The sequence below is a fragment of the Triticum aestivum genome, chromosome 4A, assembly GCF_018294505.1.
Source record: "Triticum aestivum cultivar Chinese Spring chromosome 4A, IWGSC CS RefSeq v2.1, whole genome shotgun sequence".
Classification (NCBI taxonomy): Eukaryota; Viridiplantae; Streptophyta; class Magnoliopsida; order Poales; family Poaceae; genus Triticum; species Triticum aestivum.
The window spans coordinates 704863030-704872392 of NC_057803.1; the positions used below are offsets into that span (position 1 = coordinate 704863030).

The 9363-nt window shown below is 48.7% G+C and overlaps 1 pseudogene; it reads left to right on the forward strand.

The window, feature by feature from the left end:
• The first annotated feature begins 2304 nt into the window (after window positions 1-2304).
• LOC123084340 (pentatricopeptide repeat-containing protein At1g60770-like) lies at window positions 2305-3214 on the forward strand (annotated as a pseudogene).
• The last annotated feature ends 6149 nt before the right edge of the window (window positions 3215-9363 follow it).

Consider the following 9363-nt stretch of genomic DNA (forward strand, 5'->3'; position numbering starts at 1 on the left):
TTGCGGGTCATCACGCTGCGCCGACACCTCCTCTGCCTCGCCTCTGCCTCTGTTTCTGAGCGCCACTGCCTCACATCCGAGCAGTTGCTCCTCCTCGCGCCGCGCCGGCCGGCGAGCCCCGGCTCCTCCCTCCTCCCGTTCTCCTCTCTCTGTCTCTCTCCCGTGCTTATTCTTCCTCAACTCCTATCTGATCTTTCCCTTTTCTTCTGTGTGCTCACAACACACAGGATGCCCTGGCCGTCCCGGAAGGTCACCTCGCCTCTACGGTTGATGAACCTACGAACCGACTGACTAAATGGAACCATGACGTCAATATGCATCTTTTTCATAGAGACCTTATCTTGAATTGAAGTACCGTTGTGTAGATTAGAAGAGACGAAGAAAAGGAAATTAGGGAGAGTTTAGTGGAGGTAGGAGAAGAAACCACACACAGAGCTTGCATCCCTCTTCTATTCGCTCATGCAACGGGACCCAGCGCGTGCGCTCGAGCTGGCTCGACCCAGCCTGGCTCGCTGGAAACTGCTTTTTTTAGAAAAGGTTGCTAGGCATTTATTGATTAGCAATAAGGTTCACAGCAATTACAATTGGGTCATGAGGAGTACCCAACAACAGGTGCCTTCTAACTTGGAGAGAAACACCGAACCTAGCTAGCATGTGAGCTTCATAATTAGCAGCTCGAGGTTCGAAAGAAAAATTACAACAGATAAAGGAAATAGATGTATCTAAAATCTCTAACAATAATGCCATAATCTCCTCCAGCTCTTTGATGTATATGGTGTACCACCTGCTTGCAATCTGAAGCAACTTGGAGATGTGACATTCCAAGGTCTTGCGCCAAAGGAAGACCCTCCCTGCACGTGCAATTGCCTCTAAAGTTGGAGGATCAATCATACCATGAATAATCAACATGGAGGAGCCCAAGTAATTGCCATCCCCCGACCTGCATCGCGGCGGCGCGTTAGGCGATGGTGCAAGGCGGCGGCGTGTTGCGCGGGGGAGGCGGAGCTGCGGCTCCAAGGAAGATCTTGTGGCACCGGCCGTTCGATGGGCTCGCGGGCATGGTGGCCTTGGTCACGGTGGCCGACGGCTGGATCCTGGGGCGGCGGCCCTGGAAGGTGGCGACGGGTGAAGCTCGGGCTTCCCGTGACGGCATGTCGTGGTGTTGTCCCTGTCCAAGGCGGATCTGCATCGCCGATCTCGTGGTTTTGCCGCAGATTGGTTCAGATAAGAGACGGTGATGAACATGCGGGATCGATCTCGGCGGGTCTCGCGGTTTGGCGAGGTGGAGTGGGAGTCCTCCTCCCAGGCTCTAGTGGTGGCGCATTCAGGCTGTGGCTGGTGTGCCAGGACTCCTACGGTGGCACTGCTGTTGCGGTTGGTCGTCGGATCTAGGCGGCTAGATCTGGGGCTTTGAAGGCGGTCCAGAAAGTGCACAAGTTGTCGGGTGGATGTCTTGGGACGTATCCGAGTGAAAACTTGGTCTTCGGTCATTGGCCGGAGCTGGTGATGACGATGCCATTATCATCGTTTCTTTCATGAAGGCATCATCAAGGTACAAATCCCAAACCCACCCAATACCTCTGGGGAAACCCTAGATCAGTTGATCGGATGACGGCGGCATTCATGTGTCGTTACCCCCTTGGGGGCGGAATTCTTGGAGATACACTCGGGCTCGAGGGACCATCGGATGGCTTCTTCGGTGGAACAGCGGAGGCTCTTAGCGGCATGAAACAACGGAGGCTTGGCGTCAGATGTGTGGTGATGGACACGCGCAGGAGGTCGATGCTGTCTAGCGTCGGCGGCAGCTAGACCGGGCAAGGTCGATGCAACAGTACAGCTCTGAAGATGGATTGGTGGCGGGTGGTTGCGGCGGCCTCATACCCGGCAGGCGTCCTGGTTGGGACATCAGGTCTTAGATGTTAGGTTTGGCTGTGAGGTCTGTTTGGTATTAGGCCCAGACTATCAGTGCCCCTTCATCAACTAGATAGGAGTAGCGACAGATGTTGCTTAGACGGTGTCTTTGGTCTTACTGTTGCACGACTTTGTAAGGTCTTGTGTTAATAATTAATAATATGGCCGTATGCATCGTCCAGATGCAGAGGCCGGGGGTATTCATCCTTTTCTAACAAAAGTAATTGCCATCCCGGTCCCGACATACTGCAGCTGCCGTACCAACATTAAGGTCCGTTGAGATCTTAGCAGGCCCGACTGGGGAGTGCTTTAAGTTCTATGTGGGCCAATATTTGTATGTGACCCAACCAAGCAAACGGGCAAAACTCTTTCATCGCGGGCCTGGTGGGGTAGATGCGGGCAACCAAACGCATCAATAATGTTTGGATGATGTCACTAATAGCTCATTAGGACATATCAGGGGTCGAGAGGGTGGATGGTGATTGAAGAGATGAAAAGGGATGGCCGCGTTGCACCTGATTGGACAACATACAGTAATCTGGCCATCATAACATGATTCAGGTTCTAGCGAACTTGAAAATCTGCCTGCTGAGGCCTGTTTCAATCAATAGGAATCCTGGTACATCCGTCCACCTACGACTAAAGCAACTGATGCTGTCACAACTGAAACGGCTAAGTTGGAAAAAACTTCAAACGAGGCATCTAACAATGATTTTTTTTTTTTTGAAACGGAGGCAAAAGTTTTGGCTCATCCATTGATTAAGAAGAAGATAGCTGTCCAGTTAACAATGATTCTCATATTAAGAAATCAGATGATAAGGGAACAGAGGAGCTTGACCTGAAACGTCCTAAATACGACATCCGGGGTTGCAAATGCTCTGATGAAAGCATACGTTACAGAGGGTATGCTTGACAAGGCCATTGCTCTCAAGAAGCGTGCCAAGATGCACGGAGGAAGGCTTAACGCGAAGACGTGGGAGATCTTCATGGAGCACTATCTCAAGGTAGGGGACCTGAAGAATGCCCATTGGTGCGCCGACCGTGCAATCAAGAAGGGACACAGCAGCGGCAGGATTTGGGTGCCGCCACATGACATGACCAAGACCTTGATGGGCTACTTTGAGAAGAAGAAAGACATGGACGGCGCTGCGAGTTTCTTCGAGGTGCTAAAGAAGGTGCAGAAAGATCTGGGGACCGTGGTGTTCGAGCCGCTGGGAAGAAGTTCCCCGGGATTCTGAAGATCGAAAACGTGGAACTCAGTGAGGAAACTGACAAGCTGGTCGATTCCATCTGTGTTGATTGATAATGTTTATTAGCATCCCCCTTTGTTTCTTCTCAATAACGGACAGCAGGGTGCTTTCAGATTTTTTTGCAGTTTTCTTTTGCAAACCCATAACGGCAGGATGCATACTTAAATGTAAGCTTGACATGCAATTCTGTTTGTTCGCTGCTTCTACACCCCGTCGGAGTGCTTGGGATTTTTGAAAAGCTCTGCTTTTCAGTTGTACTCTGGTCTGGTCGACCAAATGAATTATACATGTTTCGTTTGTTGGAATTGAAATTGATTCATGTACTAAGCGAGGAAATTGACAAGCTGGTGGGTTCCATCTGTGTTGATTGATTACATTGATTAGCGTCCCACTTTGTTTCATATCATAACAGCCAGCAGGGTGCTTTCAAATTTTCAGCTGTTTTCTTCCGCAAAACCTGTAATGCCAGGATTTATACTGAAACGTTAGTCTGCAATTTGATTTTGTTCATCGGCTGCTTCTGCACGCTTCGGGCTGATGCAAGTGCTCTGCTTTTTCAGTTGGGCTGTTTGAAATACTCTCCCTTTCAGTTATGTTTTGGCCTTGTCTTTGGTACCGAATGAAGTATACATGCTTGGCTTGTTTGAAACAAAAAATGAATTCATGTACCGTGAGTTCGTTACCGCAATGCTTTTAAATATGTCATATGAGTTGCGATGAATAAATACTTGCTACCCTGGATTATATATGGTTATGTGACGGGTACTCGAAAGTGCACCTGTGTAAGTGCGTCTGAATTGTAAAAATTTGTGAAGATCTGTCACAACTTTGAATGCAAAATTGGCAGGTCCTGGAAATCATTGTGCATTGTGAAAATCTTTGTTTCTCCCTCGTCTGATCCTTTTCTAGCTATTGAGCGATCATCTGTGAGAGGACCGCTCATTGAAGAGGAGGAGATGCTTAAAAGTCATCAGAAATTTAGGGTTGAGTTGGTGCGGCATTCGGTTAATGGGGCCGGACATATTTTAGCTAAGGAAGGTTGCCCGAATGGTTCCATATCCCTTCGGATTGTATTTGAAACATTGTAGCTTCAGACCAGCCCGAACATTCTGAATAAATAGCAACACTTCCAACATATTTTTATTTCATTTGCTAATATTGAGTGATTATTGCAACCATCATTTGGAGTTTTATGCAAAAATAAATAGAAGCTGCATACCTTGTCAGGGAGAGTACATGTGGATGAACGGAAAGTGAAATAGCTTAAAAGAACATACTTTTTTTCTCACTGACCAAGGAATAGCCACAGAAAAGATCAATACGCTCGGGCTTGATTTTGAGAGGAAAACCATGATCTAGCCTAGTCGCTGGTTCTCGTGACAACAACTTGCTTCATTTCTATTCTAAATGTCTCTCGCAGTTTACCAAGGATAGGACGCAATGGATATTTCCTTGGAGCATGTAGCCTTCTCTTGATCAAGGTTCACAGATAGGCAAAAACATAATGCAATAAGCAATTTACGAATACTGGACGAATATGTTCAAGGATGGTGTCAAACTGATAATATAAACATCGAGCAGATGAATAACACTTTGTTATATTCTCGCCATAATTATGGGGAAGGAAAAATTGTATCACTCACGCTCTTTAATCACCCGGAACAAGCGAAAAAGGAATACAGTACCTCCACTACACACTTCGATCCATTTTATCACGAAGCACACACCGAGTACTTCTCAACAGGACACTATACACACTTCAAGCGGGGCAAGTTGTGCACTTCTGCATCTGATAGAACATTTTCAACATTTGCAGCACAATGATCAAACTTGTTCTTTGTAATCGGCTAATCTCTGCTGCAATCGCAGAACTTGCTTCCCTAAACTCGTTGTTGCAGGACTGTTAGGTTCCGGATACTCGCCGCTTGCTCAACGGTGCTGCCTTCTCCACTCGTGGCGCGTATGCTGCCCTCTCGGTTCAGCTTGCTGAGCCAATGCTCGCTGATATTTGGGACTCAAAGGTGCCAAAAAAGTTATGATATTTTGATTTTTTGGTTGGTTGTCTTACCTTGACCGCCTCAATACAAGGCACAACCTGCACAAGAAGAACATTCTGGATACTGAAGTTTGCCCGAGATGTAGTCACTTTTTGGAGGACAGCGACCATCTCTACTTTTCCTGCCCAGCAGCCAGAGGGATTTGGAGTGCAACGGGCATTCGGCCTACCGTCGTGCCCATTAGCGAGGTCTTCAACACCCCCTTCCCGCGAAGCTGCCTACTTCAGTTTGTCCCTTCATGTTCCTTCTCATCCTTTGAAAATTTGGGATGCTAGAAACAAGAAAGTTTTCCAAGGGCTTGATATCGATGCTTCTGTTTCTGTTAGAGCTATCATGGATAATTTGGTTATTTGGTCTCATTGGCTTAAGTCTGATTCCTTAAAGGGCCACGCCGGCTTGTGGCTTGAGTTCCTCTCCTCACATCATTTGTGAACCCTGTAACACCTGCTGACTTTTGAAATATATTCAGGTGGGGAGCCTTTCCTCCCAAGTGACCATTTCAAAAAAAAAATTGCAGCACAATAAGATTTTTCAGCATGTGTAGCACAACATTTTTCTGTTGCCTGGTTTCTCAGTGGCCAAACGATGCGGCTAACCATGAAGATTGTGCTCATTCTCTTTCAGTTTGTTCTAAAATCTCAACTCATTGGCAAGAAAAAACATCAAAGTTTCAATAACAATGTACATTCATAACCTGATGGTCAACAGAAGGGAACCCATAAGAAAATCTGCATATGCTTCGAGATATATAAAGAGAAGGAGTGAGCAACATTCAGAAGGTCAATTACATTGGCAGCACGATAAGCATGATGAATGGTGTGTATCTGATGAGGACCAAATGTTTCTCGTGTTGGCCAGCAGCACGTACTGTTCTCATTGAAACTAAAATTTTTGCTCATTTTTACTGGTAGGCAGGACTGCTTGGAGGTGAAGTTACACCCAGTCCCCCTCAAACTACTGATAGAATGTTCTCATGCAACTTCTAATGATAGAATGAAGGTAATTTGTTTCTCTGGCTGTTCTCACACTCTTTTACTATGCAATTTTTGGAAGCACTTTCTTCTGAAGTAGTCAGCTAATCATTAACAAATTACGTAGAAGTTGACATTGCTTATTAGAATCATAATATATGTCTAGGGATGGCTAAGGAGGAAACCTACAAGTATGTTCCAACTTTCAAATTAACTTTGGTTTACCAAAAAGGCTTTTGCACCGCTTTATATATAAAGCAACGACCATCCATAGACCCGGTACAAACGCACGCCACCACAACACACGCACACACACCCAAAGTAGGATATATAGGCGCTGAGTGCAACAACACCACCGCGGAGAGATGAAGCCGCATACGAAGAACCGTGTGCTTCAAGGCGGCGCCTTCAGAAATTATACGACACGAGAGCCCCGCCACCCCCCGACCGAGGACCAAAGTTTCCCCTAGAGCAACACGACGAGTAATGAGAGCTGCAACGACGCCTCCAAGAAGGGAACGAGCTTCGTCGCCGCCGGTCTGTCCGAAGATAGATCAGGTTTTCACCCCGTCCAATACTCACTGCCACACCTCGGCGACCAGGCCGCCCACACGGCCATGGCAACCGAGCAGCACCAAGCCACGGGCACTACCCAAGAGCACCGCAGCACCACCACCAGGGCCACCACCCTGGTATCCAAGACCTTGACACTACCTCACCCGAGACCCACCACTACCCCAACCAAAGATACATGCCAAAAGGACCCACCTTTCGCACCCGTGGGCGGCCCCCAGCGCCAAAACCCAATTGGCCGGCCAAAACTGACCTCCATCGACCCGTCCTACAACACAGGGTGCAAGATGAGGTCGGTCCTGCTGCCGGGCATGAGACGAGGTTGGTCCTGGTGCCGGGCTCGAGATGAGGTCTTTCATGTTGTCGGGTGCGAGACGAGCACGGTCCCGCTGCTGAGTGCGAGATGGACGATGGACCGCAGACGGGGGAGGGCCAACCCGTCGATGAAGGTAGCGACCAAGATATGAGGAGAGGGACTGAAGGTCGAAACGGGCCGCCTACAAATGAGCCGACGCCGAAAAGCCAACCGCCATCGCAGCCATCCTGTCGAGCTACCGTGATGGCGGCTCGGCGAATGGAAGCCTCCACAGAGAGCCGAGCCACCTCGCCGCCACTGCCCACAGCCGGAGCAGCAGCCACGCCAGGCCAGTGCCCCAACTGGCGCCACCCGCCGGAAAAACGACGTCAATCCAGATGGCACGCTCCACCACCACTACCGCTGTCGTGCGCCACCCCCACCACAGATCTTGCGCCTCCACACCCTGGCCAACACCACCGGGAACCTCACCACCCCACCGGCACAGCACAACCACCATCGGCAACACGAACACCTTAGCAGGGCCGCCGGCCATCCCGCCGCGACCAACCACCGCCACCAACCAGATCTAGGGGAGACACCCCAATCCTCTGCCAGAGCAACTGACGCCCATAGCCCCACAAGCCGTCGCTCGAGGGGGGAGGGGGAGGGGGAGAGGAGGCCACTCCGGCAGGCCACCATGACGCCGAGGGAAGGGGGCTGGAGCAGGGGAGGCCCGCCGCCCGACACCGACTGACAGGAGGAGGCGCCCTGCGACGCCCGCCACCTGCGCACGGGAGGAGACGCCCCGCCTCTGCCTACGCTACGCGGCCTTTGGCCGGTGAGGAAGGGGAGGCCGAGGCGAGGAGTTTGGGGCGGTGGCGCTAGGGTTGCTAGGCGGAGTCGCCCGCGGGAACGACTTGGGGGATTATCATCACAAGTGAATCAATTACAGTGGTTTTCTCTAGCATCCCACTTTGTTTCATCTCAATAACAGGCAGGAAGGTGCTATCCATATTTTTGCAGTTTTCTTCCACAAAACCTGTAACGTCATGATGTATACAGAAATGTTAGACTGTCATTTATTTTTTGTTCATTGGCTGCTTCTGCACGCCATCACAGTCCTTGGGCTGTTGCAAGTGCTCTGCTTTTCAGATGGGCTGTTTTAGATACTCTGCTTTTCAGTTGTGTTGTGGCCTTGTCTTGCGTAAAGACTAAAGAATGAACTATACATGCTTCCCTTGTTTGAAACAAAAATTGAATTTGTGTGTGAGTCTCTGACTGCAATGCCCTTAAATATGTGATATGAGCTGCGATGAGTGAATACTTTGCCACCCTGAATTATATATGGTTTTGTGGCGGGTATTCAAAAGTGCACCTGTGTGAGTGCGTCTGGATTGTCAAAATTTGTGAAGATCTGTCACAACTTTGAATGCAAAATTGGCACTACAAGAAAATTACTGTGCACAACGTGAAAATCATTGTTTCTTGCCCATCAGATCCTTTGCTAGCTATTGAGCGATTATCTGCAATGGGGCCGCTCTTTGAAGAAGTGAAGGAGATGATTAAAAGTCATCAGAAATTTAGGGTTGAGCAGGTGAAGCGTTCGGTTATTGGTGCCGCAGATATTTTAACTAAGGAAGGTTGCAGGAATGGTTCCATGTCCCTCCAGATTGTATTGGGGACATTGCAGCTTCGGAACTGCCCGAACATTTTGAATAGATAGCAACACTTCCAACATAAAAATAAATACTTTTGCTAACTATTGAAGGAGCTCAACTTTTTTTTCACTACCATGTCCTACAACAGCTTAATGACACTATACATGAAGGTTAACCAACATGAGAAGGTTCCCAGCATCATACAGGACATGAAGGCTGGTGATGTTCTACCAGATGACAATACTTATTATGGCTGAATGAGATCTCTTGCGAAACAACGAGTATGAAAAGAACCTGCCAAGGCCGCTGGGCAGGCTTTGGTATATGGGATTATCACAAGCGCATTTGGGAATTCCTAATTAAATGGAATCATTTATTCATAATATGTGAAGCAAAATTGAGCAACCATAGGAGGCTTCTTCCTTTTTCCCTGCCTTTTCCACCGTGGTCATCTGCTTCCTCCTTTTCCCCTGCGCTTCCTCTTTGTCTCTCCTCTTTTTACTTTTCCTCGTGGAGCAGCCCGCTCCTCTGCAGGCACCCATCCGAGCTTCGATCTTACAACCGAACCTTGCTGGCCTGTGGGGCAGCTGGTTAAAGCTACCAAATTTGCCATGATCGAACAACTCACATATCCTTTTCAGTTTC